This window comes from Dioscorea cayenensis, chromosome 16 (assembly GCF_009730915.1).
Source record: "Dioscorea cayenensis subsp. rotundata cultivar TDr96_F1 chromosome 16, TDr96_F1_v2_PseudoChromosome.rev07_lg8_w22 25.fasta, whole genome shotgun sequence".
Taxonomy (NCBI): domain Eukaryota; kingdom Viridiplantae; phylum Streptophyta; class Magnoliopsida; order Dioscoreales; family Dioscoreaceae; genus Dioscorea; species Dioscorea cayenensis.
In genome coordinates this window covers 21,941,914-21,956,673 of record NC_052486.1, presented here as the reverse complement: position 1 = coordinate 21,956,673, position 14,760 = coordinate 21,941,914, and the positions used below count along the sequence as shown (strand labels likewise).

The window sequence follows — 14,760 nt, the reverse complement described above, 5'->3', positions numbered from 1 at the left end:
GAAAGTAAACATCTAATTCTACACTCTTACTTGGGAACGCTGGGCTTGGATTATATCTTTACTTTTAATTTAATTTAATTTAATGTGATTTTTTTTATATATAATTGGAAAGATATTAGTGATTGTATATGTACTATTAAAATATATGAATATTTTATTTAAGTAAAATTAAAAATTCCAATGTTGTCGACTCGACGACCCGGACTGGCTCAACCGAAAAACCGGAACCGCCATGTGGCAACCCGGGATACTCCCATCGACCCGGGTATTAAAAATCCCAAGATTAACCCTGTGACCCTGGATGGTTCAATCGGGAACCAGCTGACCCTGACCGAAAGTCAATCGGGTCACAATGCTTTAATTTTTTTACAATATTTAATAATTTATTATTATTTTCTCATTAAAAAAATCATAAAAATCGTGTATATTTATTAATATTAATTTATAATTTATAATCAATAAATAGAATTACAATATATATACCAACAAAAATTAACATTTAAAAATAAAATATATTAATGTATTATGTAAATACTTTCTAAAAATTTAATTTATTAAGAAAATAAAACAATAAATGAGTGTAATTTCATTATAAAAATATAAAATTAAAGTATTCTAATTAAATAAAAAATATATTAAAACAAAATAAAAACTCAATTGAGATATAAGAATTAGTGAATTAAATTTCTTATTTATTTTAACAAAATAAACCAATAAACAAATAAATAAATAAATAACACCGAGAGAAGTTCGATAATTATATATTAATATATTAAATTTGTAAATATTTAAAAAAATGTAAAAATAAATGACAAAAATTAGAAAACTCTAATGTATATAAGGTCATTTATCAATTTAAATATCAAATTTGTGTAGGTTTTTATAATATAATTATGGATTTAATATTATATTTGCTTATTATTAATTATTATAATATTTTTTATATTTAATTATTGACCCTGGTTCAACCCCGGTTTGACTCGGTTGAACCCATTGACCCCTGACCCCTGGGCTTAGCCGGGTCATTGCCCGGGCCGGGTCTCACAACTATGAAAAATTCTACCAAATAATTTGGATGAAGGGAGGAGAATGAATTAGCAAAACCTTTCTTGTTGTAGCCTTGTAGGAGTGATTATGTGATTTTGAGATCACCAATCATGTTGTAATGTGTGTATATTGTAATTATATGTTAAATAATTTTATAATAAAAAATACTTCTTGATAAATTGGTCATAATTTTTTTTTTTGGAAAGTTAAAAATTTTAAACAGGTGATTTTGATGAACTTTAACATTAATTTATTTTATCATCAAAATATTTTCTTTAATTTACGATTCTTTTTAAGAAGTTATTATAAAACTTAATGCTTTTACTATTTCCAAAAAAAAAAAAGAGTGATCTTTAACATTACTTCTGACTCAAAGATTTTAAACTGGCAGTTTATTCAAATTTTAAAATAAATAATTAAATAATTCTTATAATATTTATTCTTATAATCAAGTGTAGTCTATTAAATAATAAATAACAATAGACTTATTTAATAAAATATTATTTTATATTAAAAAAATGCATTCACAGTGTTTGTCATAGTTTAGTAATTTTTATTTTTTTATTTTTTTTTAAACACTAGGTGACAAACACCGCATTTAAAATTTAAGTCAAAGACAAACTTTCGTCTTGTGTAAATTTTTGATTTAAATCAGGATTTCTTTAAAATAAAAAAAAATTATGCAAAAAATTTAATGTTAATAGATCAAGTAATAGTTGGTAGTAACCTTGTTTTATGTAGTTAAAAAATCTTTATAAAATTATATATATAAGAAATAAATATTGAAAAATAGAGAAAGAAAAGAAGAAGAAGAAGACAAGAGGTCCAGGGAAGCCGGAGTGGGCTCGTGCAGGAGACCGCGTTTCTCAACACGCTTTTTCATTTGGTTGCATGTTTTTTATAAATTAAAATTATTTATTTAGTCCAGTAACCAGTTTAGTACTCAGCCTTCTTCTTGTCATGTCGGCAACACAACTTACATCCACAACATTACTGTATACTATTTACTGTTATGATACACCATCACCATCACCATCACCATCACCCCCAAACACACACATGCACTCTCTGATTATTATTATTATTATTTATTTATTTATTTATTATTATTAGCAGTAGTAGTATTAGCATAAATGGCCATTTAAATTTGTAATATGAAAAGGTATTTATTCAGAGGAAAACGCAAAAACCAAACTAAGTGAGTGCTTATCTCTTCCCACTAGTCAGGAGTGAATCAAGTTCTCAGCTTCTGAAGGTCTCGGATTTTGGAGGATGAATCTCGTCTTTTTTAGCTATTTTTTGTTTTGGTTTGTACCTTGGCTTTCACTTCCCTATCGATTGCTGTGTTTACTTTTCGGTGGTTTTCTTTATTTGCTTATGTTTTATTTTGGTTTTTCTTATTTTAGATTTTTTTTATTCTTTCTAATAAATTTGTGATTTATTCATTTTATTAAAAAAAAATATATAGCACTCATGTGTTATTGAATTTACAGTTACACTTCAAACCTCTGTGTATCTTCTTTTTTTTTTTAAATACTGGGATGCTTGTCATTTATTTGTTAAAAAAATAGTAGTAGTACTAGTTAAATGGCCACAAAAAGAGGTAATACATTCCTCTAAAAATTTGTCATGATCATTAAATTAATATTATATATATATATATATTGTTTTTTTAAAAATTAAACTCATTTTATTCATTACAAATGAATTCTAAAAAATTCTAGTGTTGGTGATTAAGTTAACATTTGTTTTTCGTATAAACGCCTTAAATTTTATTTATTATATTTAAATAATTTTTAATATTGCCAGTGTAGTTTAAAATTTTAGATAAAATGCTAATTTTATTATCAAATCAATATTTATATAGTTTATAACTATTTTTAATAGTGCATATGACATAAAGGGTATATATGTGTGTGTATATATATATGTGTGTGTCAGACACACTGTTTTGATACCTCTGAAATTAGTTAACTGATTTAAAAAACTTTGTTAAATTATAATGATTATATTAGTGTGATACCGTATTTGATCAACACATAAGATATAAAATTTAATCTCTAAAAATTTCCCTAGTATATAAACAATTACAACTCTTTAAAAATCAAATAAATATTTACCATGTTTTTGTAGGAATACATGCAATAAATAAATAAAATAAATATATAAATCATAAAGCCAAAACTTTTGCTATTATATATTGATGCAGTGTCTTAGAATTTCAAACCAGGAGTTATAAAACTCATAATTGATCTAAGTTTGCTTAGTTTAAATGATGCAAAACTTAGCCAATAACTATAAGTGAAGGCCTAAAAAAGGAACTTATTTATTAAGGCGTGGCAAGTGAAGTCTCACGCCATGTCCTTTGTCTTTACATTCATTTTCCCAAGTGGATGTGTTTAAGTGATCATCACCACCATCATCATTATCATCAATCATCTCTAAAATGCATGTCTCTAGAATTGATCCAACGTTAATTGATATTAGTTAAAATAAATATTTTTTTAATATTTTTTCTTTTTTACTTTAAAATTAATAATAAACATGTATTGCCAATATTAATTTTATTAAATATTAATGCGTAAAATAAAATGAATTGTTTCATTATTTGGAGGGAAGGATTATTTGTTAATCCGGTTGCATTTTTTTTTCCTTGGTCTTTGACTAGAAAACAAAATAATCACTTGAGTTTATTCACTTGTAATTAAGTAATAAATAAATTATATGAATAAGTAAAGAAGATTTTAGCATGTAAGATTAATTATTGCTCTATAAAACTAAATAAATAATGAGGTAAATAAAATAAATATATAATAACAATACAATTTTGACAGATACCAAGAGTTCAATTCTCTCTGACCGCACTTCCTAGTTTCAGCAATTCCCCTGTTTACTTGTCGCCCTATCTCAGAAAAAAAAAAAACAACAACAATTTTAAACATAAAATAAATTTCATTCTCTTCTTTAATATAATTCACCGCTCAAACGCACCATCACACTAAATCTTCTAAATATTCTAAAAATGAAATTATAAATTTGAACTATATCATTTTAGCACAATAGTCTCCAAGAATATAAACCCAAAAAGGAAAAAGTTATACATAATAAAAAATAAATTTGCATAACTTTCACTCATGTCCTTGCACTATGAGCAGCACACCTTCACAAGAGACAAATTCCCAACCTCACTAACTGTTACTTATATATATATATATATACATACTTTTTTAAAGCTAAACAATATATTTTTATATATATATTATATAGTGCATGTATGCATGCTCTTTTAGCGTGCCAAAGAATGGATAACATGGCATCTCTTGATCCTCATCATAAACCCTAACTTTTTTTTCCCCTTTTTCCCTTTTCATGGCGTGTGGTCTAAGTAAGTATTTACAAGGTTCAAGCTTGTTTCCATTGTATGAAGTGATTGTTGAAAGGGATATGCACTAGTGTTAACTTTTTTATTATATTTATTTATTGAAGCTTTTTTTGGGGAGGATATATATTATATAAAGAACTAAAGAAATGGATGGATGGAATAGAAGTGTTGAGAAGAAAGGACTTTTTGGAATCTTGGGAAGGTGTCTGTTGAAGTGAAAAGACAGTGAATGCATGCTTTGCTTTGTAGTTTTGAAGGCTTAGTTTGCTTCTTTGCATTCACTGATCAACACTTCTTTTCATGTTTGATTCTCTCTTTCACAGTGTGCTATAGAGCTTGGAAACCAGCTTTTTTTATTTTATTATGGGCTTGTTTGGGATGGCTTTTTTAAAGCCCAGAAGTGCTTTTTTATAAAAAAAGCACTTCTGGGTTTTAAAAACCATGTTGTGCTTGGGCTTTTTGGGAAAAACTGGTGCAGAAAAAGTTCGAAATATGACTTTTTCATAAGTCGTCAACCGGTGCTTTTGAGAAAAGCACTTTTCAAAAAGTTGTTTGTGGGTAGTAAAAATTACTAAATTGCCCATGTTCTTTTCTAACATTTCCCCATCTCTAGCCCTAAGTTACTATCCTGATGCTTCCCCATCTCTCTGATCTCAACATCAGTCGATTCCTCTCGCTTCCTCCCTGCCTCGACGCCTATATCTCCTCTTCGTGCCTTCTCATGATCTTCCCTTTCCTCCGGCAACAACATTGGTGTGGTTGGTGACTCTTTCAAGCACTTGAAGGACTTGATGTCTGCCATGCTCTCGGGTTCCACCTCTCTTCACTTCATCTTTTCAGTCTTTGTTTGAGAGAATTCTCATTTTCTTTAGTTTGTTGTTGTTGTTGTTGTTGTTGTTCGATTGCAAAGGAAGAACAAGTATACTATGCAAAAATCAAAAGCAAGATCACTCAACTGCATACGACTCACGAGATTTTTGAAAGATTGAAGATTTTTTTAGAGTGTGGTTTTTGATTAAAGGCATTTGTAGTCGGCCAAGTCCGAGTCGTTTAGGAGGCAAGACATTCTTTTTATTATGTTCATTTTTACAGAGAACCTGATGGAATAAATCAATAGTATTACACATATCTAATTTTTCATTCATAATACATTAAGTTATAATAATAATATCAATAATAATAATATTAATTAATAATAATAATTATTATTATTTTAATCATAATACATTAAGTAATAATAATAACAATAATAATAATTTTATAATCATAACACATTATAATAGTAATTACGATGATGATGATAATTAATAATTATTATTATAATCATAATACATTAAGTTATAATAATAACAATAATAATAATGATAATTAATAATAATTATTATTACAATCATAATACATTAAGTTCTAATAATAATAATAATAATGATAATTATTACTTATTATTATTATTTTGTTCATAATATATTAAGTCATTATTATAATAATAATTATTATTAACAATGTATAATAGTAATTTAATAAAAACTTATGAATGCCCATTTTAGTAATTTCCCACCCCTAAAAGCACTTTTAAAAATCTACATCCAAACAATTCACACATATAAAAGTGCTTTTGCATTAGCTTACCCAAACATAAAACATTAAAAAGCACTTAACTTACTCTCCAAAGCACTTAAAAAAAAAGTGCTTCTACAACTTAACAAAAAAGCACTTTTTTTTAAAAGCCATCCCAAACAAGCCCTATATTTTTCTGAACTATTTGAATGGTATCTTAATTCTTTTTATATATTAAATATATAAATATATAAGTATACGCATATATAAAAAAAATTAATTTAACTCTTTAAAAGTTCTCTTTAACATTTGAATTTGTCAGACAGTCCATTTTTTTTTATGATAGTTTACTTTTTTGTTAACACAACTCACTCTGTTAGTTTATTTTACATGTACTTCCCGTTTGAAATTATGGGTTTTCACTTAAAATTTTGAGTTTCTACTTAAAATTATAAATTTTCACTTAAAATCACGTGTTTCAGCTTAAAAAACCTAAGAGGCAATCCTATCAACATCAGCCACCTTTATGTTAGTAAAGTCTAAAAAATAACCTGCCAGAAAAAGGAAAGACCATTAAAAATACTCAAAGTCATAGGGTTTTTTTTGTGAATACCTTAATTTCAGAGGGAGTGTAAATTTTTTTTATGTAAATAAAAATACTTAGAAAAAAATAATAAAACCAAAATCAAAATATGTTTGGCAAGTCATTATTTTTTTTAGAAATAATTCGAGATAATTTTTTTTTTAATGATTTTGATGGGCTCAAAATTGATTTGGCAAAATCGATGGCCTGTGGCTTGTGCAAAATTTTTCATTTAAAAATCGATGACACACTTAAACATAATTTCCAATTTTAAGTGTAAATATTTAATAACTTACCATAAAAGTGGGGCAGATAGACTTTAGGCAACTTGGATAAACAATTGTGTATGTAACTCTTATTATTATTATTATTATTATTATTATTCAACAAATATAGACTAGGCATATAGCAAAACATGTGCAGGTTTTTTAATTATATCACATGCCTTCACATTGCCGGCCCAAAAAATAATTATGACCAATTCAATCAATGATAAATGGAAAGTTGAACTAATAACTTCACATAGATCAACTTTAATGGAGGGCATTCATGCGCTCATTGAGCACAATGGAAATGCCCCCAATTTTAAGAGCTCAATGAGGATATAACAACCATTGAACGTCTCGTGGGTCAATGGTGGACCCCACAGTTAAACCTTAGATTTTTTTAAAAATAAGCTGTTAGTATATATATATTTATATTTATATTTATATTATATAAATTTCAAAATTTATTTTTTATTTCCAAAATCACCCAAATTATTTAAATTTTATTATTAATGTAATTTAATTAATATATAATTTTTAATTAATATAATAGGAGTTTAATAAGTAGGAGTTTAATGCGTTGATTGTAGATCTTATTTTATTATATAACTATTATGGGAGATAATTTAATAAGTAAGAATTTAATGAATTGATGATGCGGCATGAATATCAAACCCTATGATAGTCTAACGATTAAAGATGCCCTAAATGTTAATAGACCAACAAGTAGTTGGTAATATTCAGTCTAAACAAAATTAAAAATTTTATATTAATTTAACTATAAAATAGACGGAAAACCCAAATTTGAAGTGAAACCTTTCTATTTGTTTTCTTTGGTAGAATTATATGTTTATATATAAATCTTTTTGAGATTTACATACATACCTTCAAATTTTTAAATTCTAATGCAGGTTTGGTAAATTTATGTTACAAAAATAGTTTACATATATTAATTAAAAAAATTTATACACATCTAACAATATTCTCAAAAGAACATTGGACAATTTGAGCGCAGTGATTTAGTGGGCTAGGCTAGACTCAATGTGTTTTGGCCCAATTCCTACCAGGCCTGGCCTGCTTAAGCCCATTAAGAAAGAGTTGTCAAAAATATTTTTACTGATGTGCACTTACATGAAGAGGAGGTACATTTAGAATATACATATAAATATCTATTTTACTGCATGTATATAAGCAAATTTTCCTTGTCATAAAGTTCAGGTGAATAACAAAAATGAGAATATAAAAAATTTAATTGAAGAAAAAAATAATAAATTTTATTGGCAAGCGATCTTAACAACAAGTGCCTCCTCTTCACAACCAAGGAAGGAGAAAAATTTCCCACAAAAAAACTATGTCATACTAACTCAAGATTTAAATAAATATTCACAACAGAATAATTTTAGATAAACTCCATATTAGATTAAAAGAAAAAAAATTAGAAAAATAATATGATGCTCAAAAAGTTTTAACTTGAAAGTCAGAATTTGTCTTTTAGTCTCTTTCGTTCAAATGGAATATGAGTTTGACTCTCTACTCTTGCGAAGAATAAGAATAAGTGATAATTGAGTGTGTTTTTTGTTGATTGAGTTAGGTTTTCTATAAAAAGTTCTCCCATGTATGCACTTCCATGATAAATTTAGTTAAATATGTAGTGTCTTTCATAAAAAAAATAAAAAAATATAAAAACACAATGCCATCATTCAATGTAGTATTATAAAAATCATCCATATCCCCCTATCGAAAAGGAATTTTTGTGAAAAACTTCAAGAGTAATAAAATCCACTTTAATTTTTAACAGAAGCAACCCTTCTACAAGATAACATGAAATCATGAGTTTCAAATTAGTAAAAAAATAATTATAAAAATATTCTAGTGAGGTGGTATATAGTTGAGAGTATCACACTACAACAAATTAAATTGTTTCAAATTATAATTTTTTTAAAAAAAAATTTTAAAATTTTTTTTACCAAAAACAAAAGTGTTAATGCTTCCATCCTGCCCTATCATTTTTTTTTTCAAAAAATATGAATAAATTTAATATTAGGGGTCTTGCCATCTAGACATGTGAATATATAACGTATGTTTAGTTATAAAATAAAAGAATATGGCATAATTTTATTATGTAAGGCCTGTTAGTACTGAAAAATAAAAAAAAATATAAGCGTAATTTTTATTATATATAAAAGTCTGAATGAATATTACGAAATTATAGTATATATAAAAATGAGTATTTGGTTAAGAAAATAAAAAAAAATTACGGAGATCAGCCGGTTGACAACCAGACCACTGGCCGACCACCGGAGGTCGCCCGTACCACGATGAATCGCCGGCATATAATCGGAGGCTGGCCAAACCGGTGGCTATTGGCTGGATCAAGAGAGAGAGAGAGAGAGAATTTTTATAATGAAAAAAATACTCCACTCTTAGTGGAATATTTTTTTATGCCATAATACTTATATTATGCCATGATTTTATACTCTAAAATAAATATTGAACCAACCAATATGGCATAATTCTCATAAAATATTAAATTATGACATATTGTGTTATAATTTTGGCCTATCAATACAGACCGTAAAAAATGCAACGGATTATTATAAAAATTATGTCATATTTTATTTTATAGAATAAGTGTTTGGTTAGCAAAAATAAAAAAATTATCATATAAATTATTAAACTGACCAGTCAGTCAGATACCATTAAGCTAGTAGCCATATACGGATTATGTCATAATTTTAAGCTACCCAAACATATCATTAAAAATAAATAAATACACAAACATTTTTATAATTCACAATAAAAATAAAAAGCGGAAGGTTTATTCACAACAATAACTGATGATAAAAACAAGTACAACCCCAAAATAAGCAAAGATGAAAGCAAAAGAGAGAAAGTGAACACTTTGTCACAATACCAACAACCAAATCAAGAAGAAGAAGTTTGATAAATTAGGGATAGTCTTGAGCGGGAATAGGATCATAACTAGCAATGAAAACATCGGCATAGATAAGCCCAGCGAGAGCACCGCCGATGAGAGGACCAAGCCAATAGACCCAATGGCCGGAGAAATCACCGCTGGCGACGGCTGGACCGAAGGATCGAGCTGGGTTCATGGATCCACCGCTGAATGGGCCGGCAGCGAGGATGTTGGCGCCGACGATGAAAGCCGATGGCGATTGGGAGCGATGGTGCCGAGAGATCCTTTCTTGGGATCAGCGGCGGTGGCGTAGACGGTGTAGACTAGGGCGAAGGTGATGATGATCTCCATCACCACTCCTTCTATCTCTCCCATCCCCGCCGCTACTCCATGCGTTGGGATCGCCTACACATTTCTCATTTTTTATAATATATATATATATGTGATTTTTTTTAAATATAAATAAAAATAAATAAAAATGGTATTTTGCATGGATGTGAGAAAAATGGTGATATTTTTGGGTTCAACCCAATTATTTATTATTATTATTTTAAAAAAATAATAATAATAAGGTGCATTAGTTACCGTATGAACAGTATCAATGGAACAGTATTAGATCAAAATGTATAATATAAAAACAGTAGTAATGGTTGATTCAATTAAATTTTATCTGAAAAAATAATATTTAAAATAGATGAATTTAATATTTAATTTTTATTAAATAATATTGATATTGATAAATATATACTATTAATAAAAAATGAAAAAAACGATGCCTTTGACTTTGTGTTTGTTAACTTTTAAAATAAAAACTCTGCTTTATATGCCTTGGAAAATATCCATTTGTTTGTTGGACAATTATGGTTTATCACAGTAGATTTCTTGTTTTTAATAATATTTTTTTTTATTTTTATTACTATATTAATAATAATATTATTATTATTATGTAAATGATTATAAAGGGTGTTAAATACTTAAATGTAATAATTATATGAAAAAGTTTGAGAGATGATGTGAAAAATTTAATAAATGATAGACAATTTAAGCTGTTGAAGATGTCTTCTCATATTGTAATATTATTTTTTATTAGTATTTTTTTATTTAGGGGCGAGTAAAAAGATTTGACGTTTTAAGTAATTAATTCATATGAAAGATATATATTTTTTTTTCAAAGATATATAAAATATTTGCCATTTTTTAAAATAAAAATATAATAAAACCCATTTTTATTTAAAAAACATCTATATATATATATTTGGTTAGTGCCGTCCATTTCATTTAAATGATCACTCAACTCTTCCTTGGAGAGATAGTTATAAGTCAAATTATAAAATGGTTAGTTTTAATTATATATCTCAAATTTATCAAACTTATATATATCAAGTTTATTTTCATAAATAATAATAATTATATTAAAAAATTATTTAGTTCAACTTCATATATTTATTTATTTATTTTTATTTTTATTTTTAATATAAGTTAATGATATATACTTACAGCGCTAGTAACAAACTTAAGGAGAAGGCATGCAACGGTGGAGCCGAGGAGCTGAGCAATCCAATAGAAAATCCCGGTCAATATCGTGATGTTCCCGCCGATGGCCAGCCCAAGCGTCACGGCCGGGTTCAAGTGCCCGCCCGATATGTTCGCCGCCATCGACACCCCAACAAACAGCGCCAGCGCGTGCGCAACGGCCACCGCCACCAACCCCGCCGGGTCCAGCGCCGCCCCAGCCGTCAGCTTACCTATCAACCAACACACCTGGTAAACAAGACTTTCTCTGCGGCATTTATTCAAACACCTTGTGTGCACTAAGATGTAGACAACTCACCGTAAGCTATGGCCGAGCCAACGCCGGCGAAGACGAAGAGGAGGGTGGCAATGAACTCGGCCAAGTAGGACTTGAGCGAGCTCACGCTGAAGGAGTCACCGGCGCTGCCGAATGCTAGCTTCACCATTTCGTCGAACACTTGATGGGCAACTCGGAGAAGGTTGAGTTAGCATTGCTTTGAAGATGGGCTTATATATAGAGAGTTGAAGTAATGGGCCTTAGGCCCATTAAGGGACCGCCAAAGCCCAATGATTGGGTGGGTGGTTATGGTTTCTAGGGTTTTTTATATAATGATTGAATATTTGTGGTCGGTGATAGAAAACAGTGGAAATGGTTTTGTTTTGTTTTTTTTTGGGGGCTTTTTTTTTATTGATTTAATTAATTGTTAAAATATGATAGGAATGATTATTGATAGCCGTCCTACCGTCTTTGCTTAGATTTAATGTTAAGAATGAGGATGAAGACAACTGCTCCACTTGAAGACAAATTTGATTAGTGGTGGATTAGGAGGAAGGAATCAATGTATGACAATGAAGAACTATTCTCTTTTTGTGTATTGTGTATTGTGTTTATTTTTATAGATGATGTGGTATTCATAATTTCATTAATGAATAACATATATATATATATATATATGGTCTTTCAATCCACCGGTTTTATAAGAACTACGTTTTTTTTTTTTTAATGCGATAAGCACATGTTAGTCAAAGATGTACGCATATTTGAGAATTGAACATTCAACTGTGTGTCCAAACCTAGTGACGGGTCAAGATTACAAACTCACATGGCATAACCAAAGACTTGTTATCACCATTGCGGCCATAGTGTTTTGATTGGGAATTTTATAAGAGAGTAGATCTTCTCAACCTAATTATTACTCTAAAATTTCATGAAGGTGTAATTTATAAATCATCTATTTATTTATTTTAAAATTTCAGATGCTTATATTTTCAATGTGAAGAATACGATAAAATAGTGCAACGCCTTAGAGCATGTCATTATGGGTTTTATCGTCTTAGACTCTCAAACATAGAATATATTTGTTTTGGTTTCTAATAAAAACATGTTCATTTGATGATGTGTAAATTGCACATAACATGTGTTTGATGCAAGTTAAATATATTATTAGTTGTCTTTTACTGCTATCTTTTTCTTTTTCTTAGCTTCTGCTCGATGTTCTAAAAAAATATATATATATATATATTATTTAAGTTTAATTTAACCTAAAAATTTAAGTTGTTAGGCTGGCAAACTCTTGTTTACATATTCAAATTAATATTTTTTAAATTAATTAATATGAGACTATTAATCACTCTAAAAACATGTGAGTTTATTTTGCTTGAAGAACCAAAACAGAAAATTAATTAAAATTTTAAATTATATGCTATATATATTAAAAAAACACTCAAAACAGGTAAAAAGCAAAAACAATTATAGAAGTATAATGAGAAACCATCTTTTACTCTTTCTTTTTCAACTCTAAATCTCTAATTTTCCTTTATGATTCCTGCTTAAATCTAGTGATTTTTTTTTAAAAAAAAATTATGATAATGAGGAATGAATTATATGCGTTTAGAAAATGATTACAAGTCAATGATGAATTTATCTATTAACACCGAGACCTTAGTATAGAGTAATTGTGCCCCGATGAGAAGACATGGTTTGAAACTCAACTCATACAAGAGGTGAAAGCACATGTGTTGTAGAGCTTGCATTTACGATTGTCATGAGTTATTTGTACTTACCTCTAACAAGCAGCTAATCTACATTTGTTTAAAAAATAATAATTATCATTATTTTGATATTGATTTTCCCATCAAAAGTTAATAATATAAATTATTGAAAATTAGACACGATTGAAACTTCAAAAGTTAATGCAAGAAAAAAAACTCACCATTCGCAAAATCATTTTATAAACTCCATATGAGAATATATGATGCTCTTTTGTATTTATTTTATTTTATTTATTTGGGGAATATGCTTCCCAAGTGCATCCTTTCAAATTGTATATTTCTTCTTCTCAATTTAAAATTTAAATAATGGAATGATGAAAGCTATTGTAGTAGTTGTTGGATGAATAGTTTATATCATGGCCATGGACCATTTTAGGTATTAATTATAATTTGATTGATTTATTATCCCACAAAATGGATTAGATTTATTAAAAATAATTAGCTAGCTTGTTTGTACCACACGCACTTGCTAGTTTAAATCATAGTTAAATTTTAACCTTCAAAGTTGTTGCATGTGCTAATTGTTCTTAGCCACTAATTCAATAACCCTACCATTATTATTTTTAAGTTTGAATTAATCAACCATTTTTATTTATCAGTAAATGATTGGGAAGTTCGTTATAAAATATATATTGATTATTATTTAAATTTTAATAACTTTTTATTTTTATAAGGTTACTTTTGGGAAAATGGTTTAGGATTTGAGGTTTAGTTGGTAAAGGTTATTAAATTAGAGTTAGAATATTTAATCTTCATAGGTAGGGAGCTTTATTAACAAACCATGGTTTTGGAATATAAAGTAAAATAGAGAAAACAATGAAAGGAATAAATTTTCTCATTGTTTTTTTTAAAGAAATGAATACACCAATAAAAGTGCACATTTTGATCCATATGAAAATTTTCATATATTAAAAAAAGAAAGACAGCTTATATTTTGTTAGCAAATTAAAAAAAAAAAAAATCAGCAACTGTTTTTTACTGATTTTTGTTTTTCAGTTCAAATATATTTTTCTTATAATTTTTTCCCCACCAAAAAAAACTATCCATCGTTCATAAAATTAAATAATTTTATGTTCTGAAAAAATAAATCAAAGCATGTTTTCATAGATTAATATTTTTCTTATGCACCAACTGACTGTCATAATTAAAATAAGTTTTTTAAAAACAAGTTAACTTTTTACTCGATGGCTGATGTGAAAAATAATAAAGTTGAAATAAAAATAAATTAAAATATATAAACATACTTAAAAAAAATTGAGATCCAATCATTTCAATTATCTGGATAGACGACTAAGTTAAAATTTACGGAAAATAAAAAATATTACACCAGAACATTATTTGCTGGCAAAGGGTGACAAGGTTTCTTAGGCGTCCGTAGCGACAACAGGCCATGTGATGAAGTTCGATGGCGTGGGATGTGAAGGCGGTGTGTGAAGATGAAGAG

The 14,760-nt window shown here is 27.9% G+C and overlaps 1 pseudogene; it reads right to left on the bottom strand.

Moving 5' to 3' along the window:
* Positions 1-9,629: 9,629 nt before the first annotated feature.
* On the bottom strand, positions 9,630-11,879 carry LOC120278843 (annotated as a pseudogene).
* Between the last annotated feature and the right edge of the window lie 2,881 nt (positions 11,880-14,760).